Source organism: Macaca mulatta, chromosome 9, assembly GCF_049350105.2.
Source record: "Macaca mulatta isolate MMU2019108-1 chromosome 9, T2T-MMU8v2.0, whole genome shotgun sequence".
NCBI classification, from domain to species: domain Eukaryota; kingdom Metazoa; phylum Chordata; class Mammalia; order Primates; family Cercopithecidae; genus Macaca; species Macaca mulatta.
The window spans coordinates 42,558,448-42,577,114 of NC_133414.1; the positions used below are offsets into that span (position 1 = coordinate 42,558,448).

The window sequence follows — 18,667 nt, forward strand, 5'->3', positions numbered from 1 at the left end:
ATGGAAATATCCTCCGATAACAAAGAGAAAGAAGCTTTCTGAGAAACTTCTTTGTGTTCTGTGAAATCATCTCACCGAGTTACAGTTTTCCCCTCAAGAAGCCTTTCGCTAAGACAGTTCTTGTGGAATTGGCAAGGTGATATTTGGAAGCCCTTAGAGGGCTATGGTGATAAAGGAAATATCCTCAGATGAAATCTGGAAAGAAGCTTTCTGAGAAACTGCTTAGTGTTCTGTTAATTCATCTCACAGAGTTACATGTGTATTTCGTGGATCTCTTTGCTAGCCTTATTTCTGTGGAATCTGAGAACAGATATTTCGGATCCCTTTGAAGACCATAGGGCCAAAGGAATTATCCTCCGATAACAAAGAGAAAGAAGCTTTCTGAGAAACTTCTTTGTGTTCTGTGAAATCATCTCAGAGAGTTACAGCATTCCCCTCAAGAAGCCGTTCGCTAAGACAGTTCATGTGGAATTGGCAAAGTGATATTTGGAAGCCCATAGTGGGCCATGGTGAAAAAGGAAATATCCTCAGATGAAATCTGGAAAGAAGCTTTCTTAGAAACTGCTTAGTGTTCTGTTAATTCATCTCACAGAGTTACATGTGTGTTTCGTGGATCTCTTTGCTCGCCTTATTTCTGTGTATTCTGAGAACAGATATTTCGGATCCCATTAAAGGCTATGGGGCCAAAGGAAATATCCTCCGATAACAAAAGAAAGAAGCTTTCTGAGAAACTTCTTTGTGTTCTATGAAATCATCTCACAGAGTTACAGCCTTCCCCTCAAGAAGCCTTTCGCTAAAACAGTTCTTGTGGAATTGGCAAAGTGATATTTGGAAGCCCATAGAGGGCTATGGTGAAAAAGGATATCTCCTCAGATAAAATCTGGAAAGAAGCTTTCTGAGAAACTGCTTAGTGTTCTGTTAATTCATCTCACAGAGTTACTTCTGTATTTCGTGGATCTCCTTGCTACCCTTATTTCTGTGGAATCTGAGAACAGATATTTCGGATCCCATTGAAGACTATAGGGCCAAAGGAAATATTCTCCGATAACAAAGAGAAAGAAGCTTTCTGAGAAACTTCTTTGTGTTCTGTGAAATCATCTCTGAGAGTTACAGCTTTCCCCTCAAGAAGCCTTCCGCTAAGACAGTTCTTGTGTAATTCGCAAAGTGATATTTGGAAGCCCATAGAGGGCTATGGTGAAAAAGGAAATCTCGTCAGTTGAAATCTGGAAAGAAGCTTTCTGAGAAAATGCTTAGTGTTCTGTTAATTCATCTCAAAAAGTTACATGTGTATTTCGTTGATCTCTTTGCTAGGAGTTATATCTTTCGAATCTGAGAACAGATATTTCGGATCCGTTTGAAGACTAGAGGGCCAAAGGAAATATCCTCCGATAACAAAGAGAAACAAGCTTTCTGAGAAACTTCTTTGTGTTCTGCGAAATCATCTCAGAGAGTTACAGCTTTCCCTTCAAGAAGCCTTTCGCTAAGACAGTTCTTGTGGAATTGGCAAAGTGATATTTGGAAGCCCATAGAGGGCTATGGTTAAAAAGGAAATCTCCTCAGATGAAATCTGGAAAGAAGTTTTTCAGAAACTCCTTAGTGTTCTGTTAATTCATCTCACAGATTTACATCTGTATTTCGTGGATCTCTTTGATAGCCTTATTTCTGTGGAATCTGAGAACAGATATTTCGGATTCCTTGGAAGACTATGGGGCCAAAGGAAATATCCTCCGATAACAAAGAGAGAAGCTTTCTGAGAAACTTCTTTGTTTTCTGTGAAATCATCTCACAGAGTTACAACTTTCCCCACAAGAAGCCCTTCGCTAAGACAGTTCTTGTGGAATTGGCAAAGTGATATTTGGACGCCCAAAGAGGGCTATGGTGAAAAAGGAAATCTCGTCAGATGAAATCTGGAAAGAAGCTTTCTGAGAAACTGCTTAGTTTTCTGTTAATTCATCTCACAGAGTTACATGTCAATTTCGTGGATCTCTTTGCTGGCCTTATTTCTATGGAATCTGAGAACAGATATTTCGGATCCCTTTGAAGACTATAGGGCCAAAGGAAATATCCTCTGATAACAAAGAGAAAGAAGCTTTCTGAGAAACTTCTTTGTGTTCCGTGAAATCAACTCACAGAGTTACAGCTTTCCCAAGAAGCGTTTCGCTAAGACAGTTCTTGTGGAATTGGCAAAGTGATATTTGGAAACCCATAGAGGGCTATGGTGAAAAAGGAAATATCCTCAGATGAAATCTGGAAAGAAGCTTTCTGAGAAACTGCTTAGTGTTCTGTTAATTCATCTCACAGAATTACATGTGTATTTCGTGGATCTCTTTGCTAGCCTTATTTCTGTGGAATCTGAGAACAGATATTTCGGATCCCTTTGAAGACTATAGGGCCAAACGAAATATCCTCCGATAACAGGGAGAAAGAAGCTTTCTGAGAAACTTCTTTGTGTTCTGTGAAATCATCTCACAGAGTTACAGCTTTCCCCTCAAGAAGCCTTTCGCTAAGACAGTTCTTGTGGAATTGGCAAAGTGATATTTGGAAAACCATAGAGGGCTATGGTGAAAAAGGAAATCTCCTCAGATGAAATCTGGAAAGAAGTTTTTCAGAAACTGCTTAGTGTTCTGTTAATTCATCTCACAGATTTACATCTGTATTTCGTGGATCTCTTTGCTAGCCTTATTTCTGTGGAATCTGAGAACAGATATTTCGGATTCCTTGGAAGACAATGGGGCCAAAGGAAATATCCTCCGATTACAAAGAGAGAAGCTTTCTGAGAAACTTCTTTGTTTTCTGTGAAATCATCTCACAGAGTTACAACTTTCCCCACAAGAAGCCTTTCGCTAAGACAGTTCTTGTGGAATTGGCAAAGTGATATTTGGACGCCCAAAGAGGGCTATGGTGAATAAGGAAATCTCGTCAGATGAAATCTGGAAAGAAGCTTTCTGAGAAACTGCTTAGTGTTCTGTTCATTTATCTCACAGAGTTACATGTGAATTTCGTGGATCTCTTTGCTAGCCTTATTTCTGTGGAATCTGAGAACAGATATTTCGGATCCCTTGGAAGACTATGGGGCCAAAGGAAATATCCTCCGATAACAAAGAGAGAAGCTTTCTGAGAAACTTCTTTGTGTTCTGTGAAATCATCTCACAGAGTTACAGCTTTCCCCTCAAGTAGCCTTTCGCTAAAACAGTTCTTGTGGAATTGGCATAGTGATATTTGGAAGCCCATAGACGGCTATGTGAAAAAGGAAATATCCTCAGATGAAATCTGGAAAGAAGCTTTCTGAGAAACTGCTTAGTGTTCTGTTAATTCATCTCACAGAGTTACATGTGTATTTCGTGGATCTCTTTGCTAGCCTTATTTCTGTGGAATCTGAGAACAGATATTTCGGATCCCTTTGAAGACTATAGAGCCAAAGGAAATATCCTCCGATAACAATGTAAAGAAGCTTTCTGAGAAACCCCTTTGTGTTCTGTGAAATCATCTCACAGAATTACAGCTTTCCCCTCAAGAAGTCTTTCACTAAGACAGTTGTTGTGGAATTGGAAAAGTGATATTTGGAAGCCCATAGACGGCTATGGTGTAAAAGGAAATATCCTCAGATGAAATCTGGAAAGAAGCTTTCTGAGAAACTGCTTACTGTTCTGTTAATTCATCTCACAGAGTTACATGTGTGTTTCGTGGATCTCTTTGCCAGCCTTATTTCTGTGGAATCTGAGAACAGATATTTCGGATCCCTTTGAAGACTATAGGGCCAAAGGAAATATCTTCCGATAACAAAGAGAAAGAAGCTTTCTGAGAAACTTATTTGTGTTCTGTGAAATCATCTCACAGAGTTACAGCTTTCCCCTCAAGTAGCCTTTCGCTAAGACAGTTCTTGTGGAATTGGCAAAGTGATATTTGGCAGCCCATAGAGGGGTATGGTGAAAAAGGAAATCTCCTCAGATGAAATCTGGAAAAAAACTTTCTGAAAACTGCTTAGTGTTCTGTTAATTCATCTCACAGAGTTACATCTGTATTTCGTGGATCTCTTTGGTAGCCTTATTGCTGTGGAATCTGAGAACAGATATTTCGGATCCCATTGAAGACTATAGGGCCAAAGGAAATAACCTCCGATAACAAAGAGAAAGAAGCTTTCTGAGAAACTTCTTTTTGTTCCATGAAATAATCTCACAGAGTTACAGCTTTCACCTCAAGAAGCCTTTCGCTAAGACAGTTCTTGTGGAATTGGCAAAGTGATATTTGGAAGCCCCTGGACGGCTATAGTGAAAAAGGATATATCCTCAGATGAAATCTGGAAAGAAGCTTTCTGAGAAACTGCTTAGTGTTCTGTTAATTCATCTCACAGAGTTACATGTGTATTTCGTGAATCTCTTTGCTAGCCTTATTTCTGTGGAATCTGAGAACAGATATTTCGGATCCCTTTGAAGACTATAGTGCCAAAGGAAATATCCTCCGATAACAAAGAGAAAGAAGCTTTCTGAGAAACTTCTTTGTGCTCTGCGAAATCATCTCACAGAGTTACAGCTTTCCCCTCAAGAAGCCTTTCGCTAAGACAGTTCTTGTGGAATTGGCAAAGTGATATTTGGAAGCCCATAGAGGGCTATGGTGAAAAAGGAAATATCCTCAGATGAAATCTGGAAAGAAGCTTTCTAAAAAACTACTTAGTGTTCTGTTACTTCATCTCACAGAGTTACATGTGTATTTCGTGGATCTCTTTGCTAGCCTTGTTTCTGTGGAATCTGAGAACAGATATTTCGGATCCTTTTGAAGACTATAGCGCCAAAGGAAATATCCTCCGATAAAAAAGAGAAAGAAGCTTTCTGAGAGACTTCTTTGTGTTCTGTGAAATCATCTCACAGAGTTACAGCTTTCCCCTCAAGAAGCCTTTCGCTAAGACTGTTCTTGTGGAAGTGGGAAAGTGATATTTGGAAGCCCATGGAGGGCTATGGTGAAAAAGGAAATATCCTCAGATGAAATCTGGAAAGAAGATTTCTGAGAAACTGCTTAGTGTTCTGTTAATTCATCTCACAGAGTTACATGTGTATTTCGTGCATCTCTTTGGTAGCCTTATTTCTGTGGAATCTGAGAACAGATATTTCGCATCCCTTTGAAGAATATAGGGCCAAAGGAAATATCCTCCGATAACAAAGAGAAAGAAGCTTTCTGAGAAACTCCTTTCTGTTCTGTGAAATCATCTCACAGAGTTACAGCTTTCCCCTCAAGAAGCCTTTCGCTAAGACAGTTCTTGTGGAATTGGCAAAGTGATATTTGGAAGCCCATAGAGGGCTATGGTGAAAAAGGAAATATCCTCAGATGAAATCTGGAAAGAAGCTTTCTGAGAAACTGCTTAGTGTTCTGTTCATTCATCTCACAGAGTTACATGTGTATTTCGTGGATCTCTTTGCTAGCCTTATTTCTGTGGAATCTGAGAACAGATATTTCGGATCCCTTTGAAGACTATAGGGCCAAAGGAAATATCCTCCGATAACAAAGAGAAAGAAGCTTTCTGAGAAACTTCTTCGTGTTCTGTGAAATCATCTCACAGAGTTACAGCTTTCCCCTCAAGAAGCCTTTCGCTAAGACAGTTCTTGTGGAATTGGCAAAGTGATATTTGGTAGCCCAGAGAGGGCTATGGTGAAAAAGGAAATATCCTCAGATGAAATCTGGAAAGAAGCTTTCTGAAAAACTGCTTAGTGTTCTGTTAATTCATCTCACAGAGTTACATGTGTATTTCGTGGATCTCTCTGCTAGCCTTATTTCTGTGGAATCTGAGAACTGATATTTCGGATCCCATTGAAGATCATAGGGCAAAAGGAAATATCCTCCGATAACAAAGAGAAAGAAGCTTTCTGAGAAACTTCTTTGTGCTCTGCGAAATCATCTCACAGAGTTACAGCTTTCCCCTTCAAGAAGCCTTTCGCTAAGACAGTTTTTGTGGAACTGGCAAAGTGATATTTGGAAGCCCATAGAGGGCTATGGTGAAAAAGGAAATATCCTCAGATGAAATCCGGAAAGAAGCTTTCTGAGAAACTGATTAGTGTTCTGTTAATTCATCTCACAGAGTTACATGTGTGTTTCGTGGATCTCTTTGCTAGCCTTATTTCTGTGGAATCTGAGAAAAGATATTTCGGATCCCTTTGAAGACTATAGGGCCAAAGGAAATATCCTCCGACAACAAAGAGAAAGAAGCTTTCTGAGAAACTTCTTTGTGTTCTGTGAAATCATCTCACAGATTTACAGCTTTCCCCTCAAGAAGCCTTTCGCTAAGACAGTTCTTGTGGAATTGGCAAAGTGATATTTGGGAGCCCATAGAGGGCTATGGTGAAAAAGGAAATATCCTCAGATGAAATCTGGAAAGAAGCTTTCTGAGAAACTGCTTAGTGTTCTGTTAATTCATCTCACAGAGTTACATTTGTCTTTCCTGGATCTCTTTGCTTGCCCTATTTCAGTGGAATCTGAGAACAGATATTTCGGATCCCTTGGAAGACTATGAGGCCAAAGGAAATATCATCCGATAAAAAAGAGAAAGAAGCTTTCTGAGAGACTTCTTTGTGTTCTGTGAAATAGTCTCAAAGAGTTACAGCTTTCCCCTCAAGAAGCCTTTCGCTAAGACAGTTCTTGTGGAATTGGAAAAGTGATATTTGGAAGCCCATAGAGTGCTATGGTGAAAAAGGAAATATCCGCAGATGAAATCTGGAAAGAAGCTTTCTGAGAAACTGCTTAGTGTTCTGTTAATTCATCTCACAGAGTTACATGTGTATTTCGTTCATCTCTTTGCTAGCCTTATTTCTGTGGAATCTGAGAAGAGATATTTCGGATCCCTTTGAAGACTATAGGGCCAAAGGAAATATCCTCCGATAACAAAGAGAAAGAAGCTTTCTGAGAAACTTCTTTGTGCTCTGCGAAATCATCTCACAGAGTTACAGCTTTCCCCTCAAGAAGCCTTTCGCTAAGACAGTTCTTGTGGAATTGGCAAAGTGATATTTGGAAGCCCATAGAGGGCTATGGTGAAAAACGAAATATCCTCAGATGAAATCTGGAAAGAAGCTTTCTGAGAAACTGCTTAGTGTTCTGTTAATTCATCTCACAGAGTTACATGTGTATTTCGTGGATCTCTTTGCTAGCCTTGTTTCTGTGGAATCTGAGAATAGATATTTCGGATCCCATTGAAGACTACAGGGCCATAGGAAATATCCTCCGATAACAAAGAGAAAGAAGCTTTCTGAGAAACTTCTTTGTGTTCTGTGAAATCATCTCACCGATTTACAGCTTTCCCCTCAAGAAGCCTTTCGCTAAGACAGTTCTTGTGGAATTGGCAAAGTGATATTTGAAGCCCATACAGTGCTATGGTGAAAAAGGAAATATCTTCAGATGAAATCTGGAAAGAAGATTTCTGAGAAACTGCTTAGTGTTCTGTTAATTCATCTCACAGAGTTACATGTGTATTTCGTGCATCTCTTTGGTAGCCTTATTTCTGTGGAATCTGAGAACAGATATTTCGCATCCCTTTGAAGAATATAGGGCCAAAGGAAATATCCTCCGATAACAAAGAGAAAGAAGCTTTCTGAGAAACTCATTTCTGTTCTGTGAAATCATCTCACAGAGTTACAGCTTTCCCCTCAAGAAGCCTTTCGCTAAGACAGTTCTTGTGGAATTGGCAAAGTGATATTTGGAGGCCCATAGTGGGCTATGGTGAAAAAGGAAATATCCTCAGATGAAATCTGGAAAGAAGCTTTCTGAGAAACTGCTTAGTGTTCTGTTCATTCATCTCACAGAGTTACATGTGTGTTTCGTGGATCTCTTTGCTAGCCTTATTTCTGTGGAATCTGAGAACAGATATTTCGGATCCCTTTGAAGACTATAGGGCCAAAGGAAATATCCTCCGATAACAAAGAGAAAGAAGCTTTCTGAGAAACTTCTTTGTGTTCTGTGAAATCATCTCACAGATTTACAGCTTTCCCCTCAAGAAGCCTTTCGTTAAGACAGTTCTTTTGGTATTGCCAAAGTGATATTTGGGAGCCCTTAGAGGGCTATGGTGAAAAAGGAAATATCCTCAGATGAAATCTGGAAAGAAGCTTTCTGAGAAACTGCTTAGTGTTCTGTTAATTCATCTCACAGAGTTACATTTGTCTTCCCTGGATCTCTTTGCTTGCCCTATTTCAGTGGAATCTGAGAACAGATATTTCGGATCCCTTGGAAGACTATGAGGCCAAAGGAAATATCATCCGATAAAAAAGAGAAAGAAGCTTTCTGAGAGACTTCTTTGTGTTCTGTGAAATAGTCTCACAGAGTTACAGCTTTCCCCTCAAGAAGCCTTTCGCTAAGACAGTTCTTGTGGAATTGGAAAAGTGATATTTGGAAGCCCATAGAGTACTATGGTGAAAAAGGAAATATCCTCAAATGAAATCTGGAAAGAAGCTTTCTGAGAAACTGCTTAGTGTTCTGTTAATTCATCTCACAGAGTTACATGTGTATTTCGTTCATCTCTTTGCTAGCCTTATTTCTGTGGAATCTGAGAAGAGATATTTCGGATCCCTTTGAAGAATATAGGGCCAAAGGAAATATCCTCCGATAACAAAGAGAAAGAAGCTTTCTGAGAAACTTCTTTGTGTTCTATGAAATCATCTCACAGAGGTACAGCTTTCCCCTCAAGAAGCCTTTCCCTAAGACAGTTCTTGTGGAATTGGAAAAGTGATACTTGGAAGCCCATAGAGGGCTATGGTGAAAAAGGAAATATCCTCAGATGAAATCTGGAAAGAAGCTTTCTGAGAAACTGCTTAGTGTTCTGTTAATTCACCTCACAGAGTTACATGTTTATTTCATGGATCTCTTTGCTGGCTTTATTTCTGTGGAGTCTGAGAACAGATATTTCAGATCCCTTTGAAGACCAAAGGGCCAAAGTAAATATCCTCCAAAAACAAAGAGAAAGAAGCTTTCTGAGAAACTTCTTTGTGTTCTGTGAAATCATCTCACAGAGTTACAGCTTTCCCCTTAAGAAGCCTATGGCTAAGACAGTTCTTGTGGAATTGGCAAAGTGATATTTGGAAGCCCATAGAGGGGTATGGTGAAAAAGGAAATCCCCTCAGATGAAATCTGGAAACAAACTTTCTGAAAACTGCTTAGTGTTCTGTTAATTCATCTCAAAGAGTTACATCTGTATTTCGTGGATCTCTTTGCTAGCCTTATTGCTGTGGAATCTGAGAACAGATATTTCGGATCCCATTGAAGACTATAGGGCCAAAGGAAATATCCTCCGATAACAAAGAGAAAGAAGCTTTCTGAGAAACTTCTTTGTGTTCCATGAAATAATCTCACAGAGTTACAGCTTTCCCCTCAAGAAGCCTTTCGCTAAGACAGTTCTTGTGGAATTGGCAAAGTGATATTTGGAAGCCCCAGGACGGATATAGTGAAAAAGGAAATATCCTCAGATGATATCTGGAAAGAAGCTTTCTGAGAAACTGCTTAGTGTTCTGTTAATTCATCTCACAGAGTTACATGTGTATTTCGTGTATCTCTTTGCTAGCTTTATTTCTGTGGAATCTGAGAACAGATATTTCGGATCCCTTTGAAGACTATAGGGCAAAAGGAAATATCCTCCGATAACAAAGAGAAAGAAGCTTTCTGAGAAACTTCTTTGGGTTCCGTGAAATCATCTCACAGAGTTACAGCTTTCCCCTCAAGAAGCCTTTCGCTAAGACAGTTCTTGTGGAATTGGCAAAGTGATATTTGGAAGCCCAGAGAGGGCTATGGTGAAAAAGGAAATATCCTCAGATGAAATCTGGAAAGAAGCTTTCTGAAAAACTGCTTAGTGTTCTGTTAATTCATCTCACAGAGTTACATGTGTATTTCGTGGATCTCTTTGCTAGCCTTATTTCTTTGGAATCTGAGACCTGATATTTCGGATCCCATTGAAGCCTATAGGGCAAAAGGAAATATCCTCCGATAACAAAGTCAAAGAAGCTTTCTGAGAAACTTCTTTGTGCTGTGCGAAATCATCTCACAGAGTTACAGCTTTCCCCTCAAGAAGCCTTTCGCTAAGACAGTTCTTGTGGAATTGGCAAAGTGATATTTGGAAGCCCATAGAGGGCTATGGTAAAAAACGAAATATCCTCAGATGAAATCTGGAAAGAAGCTTTCTGAGAAACTGCTTAGTGTTCTGTTAATTCATCTCACAGAGTTACATGTGTATTTCGTGGATCTCTTTGCTTGCCTTGTTTCTGTGGAATCTGAGAATAGATATTTCGGATCCCTTTGAAGACTATAGGGCCATAGGAAATATCCTCCGATAACAAAGAGAAAGAAGCTTTCTGAGAAACTTCTTTGTGTTCTGTGAAATCATCTCACGATTTACAGCTTTCCCCTCAAGAAGCCTTTCGCTAAGACAGTTCTTGTGGAATTGGCAAAGTGATATTTGGAAGCCCATAGAGGGCTATGGTGAAAAAGGAAATATCCTCAGATGAAATCTGGAAAGAAGCTTTCTGAGAAACTGCTTAGTGTTCTGTTAATTCATCTCACAGAGTTACATTTGTCTTTCGTGGAACTCTTTGCTAGCCCTATTTCTGTGGATACTGAGAACAGATACTTCGGATCCCTTGGAAGACTATGGGGCCAAAGGAAATATGCTCCGATAAAAAAGAGAAAGAAGCTTTCTGAGAGACTTCTTTGTGTTCTGTGAAATCATCTCACAGAGTTACAGCTTTCCCCTCAAGAAGCCTTTCGCTAAGACAGTTCTTGTGGAATTGGCAAAGTGATATTTGGAAGCCCATGGAGGGCTATGGTGAAAAAGGAAATATCCTCAGATGAAATCTGGAAAGAAGCTTTCTGAGAAACTGCTTAGTGTTCTGTTAATTCATCTCACAGAGTTACATGTGTATTTCGTGCATCTCTTTGCTAGCCTTATTTCTGTGGAATCTGAGAACAGATATTTCGGATCCCTTTGAAGAATATAGGGACAAAGGAAATATCCTCCGATAACAAAGAGAAAGAAGCTTTCTGAGAAACTTCTTTGTGTTCTGTGAATTCATCTCACAGAGTTACAGCTTTCCCCTCAAGAAGCCTTTCGCTAAGACAGTTCTTGTGGAATTGGCAAAGTGATATTTGGAAGCCAATAGAGGGCTATGGTGAAAAAGGAAATCTCCTCAGATGAAATCCGGAAAGAAGCTTTCTGAGAAACTGCTTAGTGTTCTGTTCATTCACCTCACAGAGTTACATCTGTATTTCGTGGATCTCTTTGCTGGCTTTATTTCTGTGGAATCTCAGAACAGATATTTCGGATCCCTTTGAAGACCAAAGGGCCAAAGTAAATATCCTCCGATAACAAAGAGAAAGAAGCTTTCTGAGAAACTTCTTTGTGTTCTGTGAAATCATTTCACAGAGTTACAGCTTTGCCCTCAAGGAGACATTCGCTAAGACAGTTCTTGTGGAATTGGCAAAGTGATATTTGGAAGCCCATAGAGGGCTATGGTGAAAAAGGAAATATCCTCAGATGAAATCTGGAAAGAAGCTTTCTGAGAAACTGCTTAGTGTTCTGTTAATTCATCTCACAGAGTTACATGTGTATTTCGTGGATCTCTTTGCTAGCCTTATTTCTGTGGAATCTGAGAACAGATATTTCGGATCCCTTTGAAGACTATAGGGCCAAAGGAAATATCCTCTGATAACAAAGAGAAAGAAGCTTTCTGAGAAACTTCTTTGTGTTCTGTGAATTCATCTCACAGAGTTACAGCTTTCCCCTCAAGAAGCCTTTCGCTAAGACAGTTCTTGTGGAATTGGCAAAGTGATATTTGGAAGCCAATAGAGGGCTATGGTGAAAAAGGAAATCTCCTCAGATGAAATCCGGAAAGAAGCTTTCTGAGAAACTGCTTAGTGTTCTGTTCATTCACCTCACAGAGTTACATCTGTATTTCGTGGATCTCTTTGCTGGCTTTATTTCTGTGGAATCTCAGAACAGATATTTCGGATCCCTTTGAAGACCAAAGGGCCAAAGTAAATATCCTCCGATAACAAAGAGAAAGAAGCTTTCTGAGAAACTTCTTTGTGTTCTGTGAAATCATTTCACAGAGTTACAGCTTTGCCCTCAAGGAGACATTCGCTAAGACAGTTCTTGTGGAATTGGCAAAGTGATATTTGGAAGCCCATAGAGGGCTATGGTGAAAAAGGAAATATCCTCAGATGAAATCTGGAAAGAAGCTTTCTGAGAAACTGCTTAGTGTTCTGTTAATTCATCTCACAGAGTTACATGTGTATTTCGTGGATCTCTTTGCTAGCCTTATTTCTGTGGAATCTGAGAACAGATATTTCGGATCCCTTTGAAGACTATAGGGCCAAAGGAAATATCCTCCGATAACAAAGAGAAAGAAGGTTTCTGAGAAACTTCTTTGTGTTCTGTGTAATCATCTCACAGAATTACAGCTTTCCCGTCAAGAAGCCTATCGCTAAGACAGTTTTTGTGGAATTGGCAAAGTGATATTTGGAAGCCCATAGATGGCTATTGCGAAAAAGGAAATCTCCTCAGATGAAATCTGGAAAGAAACTTTCTGAGAAACTGCTTAGTGTTCTGTTAATTCATCTCACAGAGTTACATGTGTATTTCGTGGATCTCTTTGCTAGCCTTATTTCTGTGGAATCTGAGAACAGATATTTCGGATCCCTCTGAAGACTATAGGACCAAAGGAAATATCCTCCGATAACAAAGAGAAAGAAGCTTTCAGAGAAACTTCTTTGTGTTCTATGAAATAATCTCACAGAGTTACAGCTTTCCCCTCAAGAAGCCTTTCGCTAAGACAGTTCTTGTGGAATTGGCAAAGTGATATTTGGAAGCCCATAGACGGCTATGATGAAAAAGGAAATATCCTCAGATGAAATCTGGAAAGAAGCTTTCTGAGAAACTGCTTAGTGTTCTGTTAATTCATCTCACAGAGTTACATGTGTATTTCGTGAATCTCTTTGCCAGCCTTATTTCTGTGGAATCTGAGAACAGATATTTCGGATCCCTTTGAAGACCACAGGGCCATAGTAAATATCTTCTGATAACAAAGAGAAAGAAGCTTTCTGAGAAACTTCTTTGTGTTCTGTGAAATCATCTCACAGAGTTACCGCTTTCACCTCAAGAAGCCTTTCGCTAAGATAGTACTTGTGGAATTGGCAAAGTGATATTTGGAAGCACATTGACGTCTACGGTGAAAAAGGAAATCTCCTCAGATGAAATCTGGAAAGAAGCTTTCTGAAAAACTGCTTAGTGTTCTGTTAATTCATCTCACAGAGTTACATGTGTATTTCGTGGATCTCTTTGCTAGCCTTATTTCTGTGGAATCTGAGAACAGATATTTCGGATCCCTTTGAAGACTATAGGGACAAAGGAAATATTTCGATAACAAAGAGAAAGAAGCTTTCTGAGAAACTTCTTTGTGTTCTGTGAAATCATCTCACAGAATTACAGCTTTCCCCTCAAGAAGCCTATCGCTAAGACAGTTCTTGTGGAGTTGGCAAAGTGATATTTGGAAGCCCATAGAGGGCTATGGTGAAAAAGGAAATCTCCTCAGATGAAATCTGGAAAGAAACTTTCTAAGACTGCTTAGTGTTCTGTTAATTCATCTCACAGAGTTACATGTGTATTTCGTGGTTCTCTTTGCTAGCCTTATTTCTGTGTAATCTGAGAACAGATATTTCCGATCGCTTTGAAGACTATAGGGCCAAAGAAATATCATCTGATAACAATCAGCAAGAAGCTTTCTGAGAAACTTCTTTTTGTTCTGTGAAATCATCTCACAGAGTTACAGCTTTCCCCTCAAGAAACCTTTCGATAAGACAGTTCTTGTGGAATTGGCAAAGTGATATTTGGAAGCCCATAGAGGGCTATGGTGAAAAAGGAAATATCCTCAGATGAAATCTGGAAAGAAGCTTTCTGAGAAACTGCTTAGTGTTCTCTTAATTCATCTCACAGAGTTACATCTGTATTTCGTGGATCTCTTTGCTAGTCTTATTTCTGTGGAATCGGAGAACAGATATTTCGGATCCCTTTGAAGACTATAGGGCCAAAGGAAATATCCTCCGATAACAAAGAGAAAGAAGCTTTCTGAGAAACTTCTTTGTGTTCTGTGAAATCATCTCACGGAGGTACAGCTTTCCCCTCAAGAAGCCTTTCGCTAAGACAGTTCTTGAGGAATTGGCAAAGTGATATTTGGAAGCACATAGATGGCTATGGTGAAAAAGGAAATATTCTCAGATGAAATCTGGAGAGAAGCTTTCTAAGACACTGCTTAGTGTTCTGTTAATTCATCTCACAGGGTTACATGTGTATTTCGTGGATCTCTTTGCTAGCCTTATTTCTGTGGAATCTGAGAACAGATATTTTGGATCCCTTTGAGGACTATAGGGCCAAAGAAAATTACTCCGATAACAAAGAGAAAGGAGCTTTCTGAGAACTTCTTTGTGTTCTGTGAAATCATCTCACAGAGTTACACCTTTCCCCTCAAGAAGCCTTTCGCTAAGACAGTTCTTGTGGAATTGGCACAGTGATATTTGGAAGCCCATAGAGGGCTAAGGTGAAAAAGGAAATATCCTCAGATGAAATCTGGAAAGAAGCTTTCTGAATAACTGCTTAGTGTTCTGTTCATTCATCTCACACAGTTACATGTGTATTTCGTGGATCTCTTTGCTAGCCTTATCTCTGTGGAATCTGAGAACAGATATTTCGGATCCCATTGAAGACTATAGGGCCAAAGGAAATATCCTCCGATAACAAAGAGAAAGAAGCTTTCTGAGAAACTTCTTTGTGTTCTGTGAAATCATCTCACCGAGTTACAGCTGCCCCTCAAGAAGCTCTTCGCTAAGACAGTTCTTGTGGAATTGGCAAAGTGATATTTGGAAGCCCATAGAGGGCTATGGTGAAAAAGGAAATATCCTCAGATGAAATCTGGAAAGAAGCTTACTGAGAATCTGCTTAGTGTTCTGTTAATTCATCTAACAGTGTTACATGTGTATTTCGTGGATCTCTTTGCTAGCCTTATTTCTGTGGAATCTGAGAACAGATATTTCGGATCCTTTTGAAGACTACGGGGCCAAAGGCAATATCCTCCCATAACAAAGAGAAAGAAGCTTTCTGAGAAACTTCTTTGTGTTCCCTGAAATCATCTCACAGAGTTACAGCTTTTCCCTCAAGAAGCCTTTCGCTAAGACAGTTCTTGTGGCATTGGCAAAGTGATATTTGGAAGCCCATAGAGGGCTAGGGTGAAAAAGGAAATATCCTCAGATGAAATCTGGAAAGAAGCTTTCTGAGAAACTGCTTAGTGTTCTGTTAATTCATCTCACAGAGTTACATGTGTATTTCGTGTATCTCTTTGGTAGCCTTATTTCTGTGGAATCTGAAACAGATATTTCGGATCCTTTTGAAGACTACGGGGCCAAAGGAAATATCCTCCGATAACAAAGAGAAAGAAGCTTTCTGAGAAACTTCTTTGTGTTCTGTGAAATCATCTCGCAGAGTTACAGCTTTTCCCTCAAGAATCCTTTCGCTAAGAGAGTTCTTGTGAAATTGGCAAAGTAATATTTGGAAGCCCATAGAGGGCTATGGTGAAAAAGGAAATATCCTCAGATGATATCTGGAAAGAAGCTTTCTGAGAATCTGCTTAGTGTTCTGTTTATTCATCTCACAGAGTTACATGTGTATTTCGTGGATCTCTTTGCTACCTTATTTCTGTGGAATCTGAGAACAGATATTTCGGATTCCATTGAAGACTATAGGGCCAAAGGAAATATCCTCCGATAACAAAGAGAAAGAAGTTTTCTGAGGAACTTCTTTGTGTTCTGTGAAATCATCGCGCAGAGTTACAGATTTCCCCTCAAGAAGCCTTTCGCTAAGATAGTTCTTGTGGAATTGGCAAAGTGATAATTGGAAGCCGATGGAGGGCTACAGAGAAAAAGGAAATATCCTCAGATGAAACCTGGAAGGAAGATTTCTCAGAACCTGCTCTGTGATGTGTGACTTTCACTCGCAGAGTTACATCTGTATTTCGTGTATCTCCTTGCTAGCCTTCTTTCTGTGGAATCTGAGAACAGATATTTCGGATCCCTTTGAAGACTATAGGGCCAAAGGAAATATCCTCCGATAACAAAGAGAAAGAAGCTTTCTGAGAAACTTCTTTGTGTTCTGTGAAATCATCTCACAGAATTACAGCTTTCCCCTCAAGAATCCTTTCGCTAAGACTGCTCTTTTGGAATTGGCAAACTGATATTTGGAAGCCATAGAGGGCTGCGGTGAAACACGAAATATCCTCAGATGAAATCTTGAAAGAAGCTTTCTGAGAAACTGCTTAGTGTTCTGTTTATTCATCTCACAGAGTTACATCTGTATTTCCTGGATATCTTTGCTAGTCTTATTTCTGTGGAATCTGAGAACAGATATTTCGGATCCCTTTGAAGATTATAGGGCCAAGGAAATATCCTCCGATAACAAAGAGAAAGATGCTTTCTGAGAAACTTCTTTGTTTTCTGTGAAATCATCTCACGGAGTTACAGCTTTCCCCTCAAGAAGCCTTTCGCTAAGACAGTTCTCGTGGAAATGGAAAAGTGATATTTTTAAGACCAAGGAGGGCTATGGTGAAAAAGGAAATATCCTCAGATGAAATACGGAAAAAATCTTTCTGAGAAACTGCTCTGGAATGTGTACTTCTACTCACAGTGTTACATCTGTATTTCATGGATCTCTTTGCTAGCCTTAATTCGGTGGAATGAGAACAGATATTTCGGATCCCTTTAAAGACCATAGGGCCAAAGGAAATATACTCCGATAACAATGAGAAAGAAACTTTCTGAGAAACTTCTTTGTGTTCTGTCAAATGATCACACAGAGTTACAGCTTTCCCCTCAAGAAGCCTTTCGCTAAGACAGTTCTTGTGGAATTGGCAAAGTGATATTTGGACGCCCATAGAGGGCTACGGTGAAAAAGGAAATATCTTCCGATGAAATCTGGAAAAAAGCTTTCTTAGAAACTGCTTAGTGTTCTGTTAATTCATCGCTCAGACTTACATCTGTATTTCGTGAATCTCTTTGCTAGCCTTATTTCTGTGCAATCTGAGAACCGATATTTCGGATCCCTTTGAAGACTATAGGGCCAAAGGAAATATCCTCCGATAACAAAGAGAAAGAAGCTTTCTGAGAAACTTCTTTGTGTTCTGTGAAATCATCTCACAGAGTTACAGCTTGCCTCTCCAGAAGCCTTTCGCTACGTCAGTTCTTGTGGAATTGCAAAGTGATATTTAGAAGCCCATAGAGGGCTATGGTGAAAAAGGAAATTTCCTCAGATGAAATATGGAAAGAAGCTTTCTGAGAAACCGCTTAGTATTCTGTTCATTCATCTCACCGAGTTACATGTGTATTTCGTGGATCTCTTTGCTAGCCTTATTTCAGTGGAATCTGAGAACAGATATTTCGGATCCCTTTGAAGACTATAGGGCCAATGGAAATATCCTCCGATAACAAAGAGAAAGAAGCTTTCTGAGAAACTTCTTGGTGTTCTGTGAAATCATCTCACAGAGTTACAGCTTTCGCCTCAGGAAGCCTTTCGCTAACACAGTTCTTCTGGAATTGCAAAAGTGATATTTGGAAGCCCCTAGAGGCTATGGTGAAAAAGGAAACATCCTCAGATGAAATCTGGAAAGAAGCTTTCTGAGAAACTGCTTAGTGTTCTGTTAATTCATCTCACAGAGTTACTTCTGTATTTCGTAGATCTCTTTGCTATCCTTAATTCTGTGGAATCTGAGAACAGATATTTCGGATGCCTTTGAAGACTATAGGGCCAAAGGAAATATCCTCCGATAACAAAGAGAAAGAAGCTTTCTGAGAAACTTCTTTGTGTTCTGTGAAATCATCTCACAGAGTTACAGCCGGCCCCTCAAGAACCCTTTCGCTTAGGCAGTTCTTGTGATATTGGCAAAGTGATATTTGGAAGCCATAGAGGGCTACGGTGAAACAGGAAATATCCTCAGATGAAATCTGGAAAGAAGCTTTCGGAGACACTGCTTAGTGTTCTGTTAATTCATCTCCCAGAGTTACATCTGTATTTCGTGGATCTAATTGCTAGCCTTATTTCTGTGGAATCTGAGAACAGATATTTCGGATCCCTTTGAAGACTATAGGGCCAATGGAAATATCCTCCGATAACAAAGAGAAAGAAGCTTTCTGAGAAACTTCTATGTGTTCTGTGAAATCATCTTACAGAGTTACAGCTTTCCTCTCCAGAAGCCTGTCGCTAAGACAGTTCTTGTGGAATTGGCAAACTGATAATTGGAAGTCCATAGAGGGCTAAGGTGAAAAAGGAGATAACCTCAGATGAAATCTGGAAAGAAGCTTTCTGAGAAACTGCTCTGTGATATGTGACTTCCACTCAGAGTTACATCTGTGTTTCGTGGATCTCTTAGCTAGACTTATTTCTGTGGAATCTGAGAACAGATATTTCGGATCCCTTTGAAGTCTATAGGGCCAAAGGAAATATCCTCCGATAACAAAGAGAAAGAAGCTTTGTGAGAAAGTTCTTTGTGTTCTGTGAAATCATCTCACAGAATTAAAGCTTTCCCCTCAAGAAGCCTTTCGCTCAGACAGTGCTTGTGGTGTTGGCAAATTGATAATTGGAACCCCATAGAGAGATATGGTGAAAAAGAAAGTA

General features: G+C 39.6%; 1 pseudogene; it reads left to right on the forward strand.

Moving 5' to 3' along the window:
* The window catches only part of LOC144331423 (uncharacterized), a 75,346-nt pseudogene that overhangs the window by 45,601 nt on the left and 11,078 nt on the right, over positions 1-18,667 (forward strand).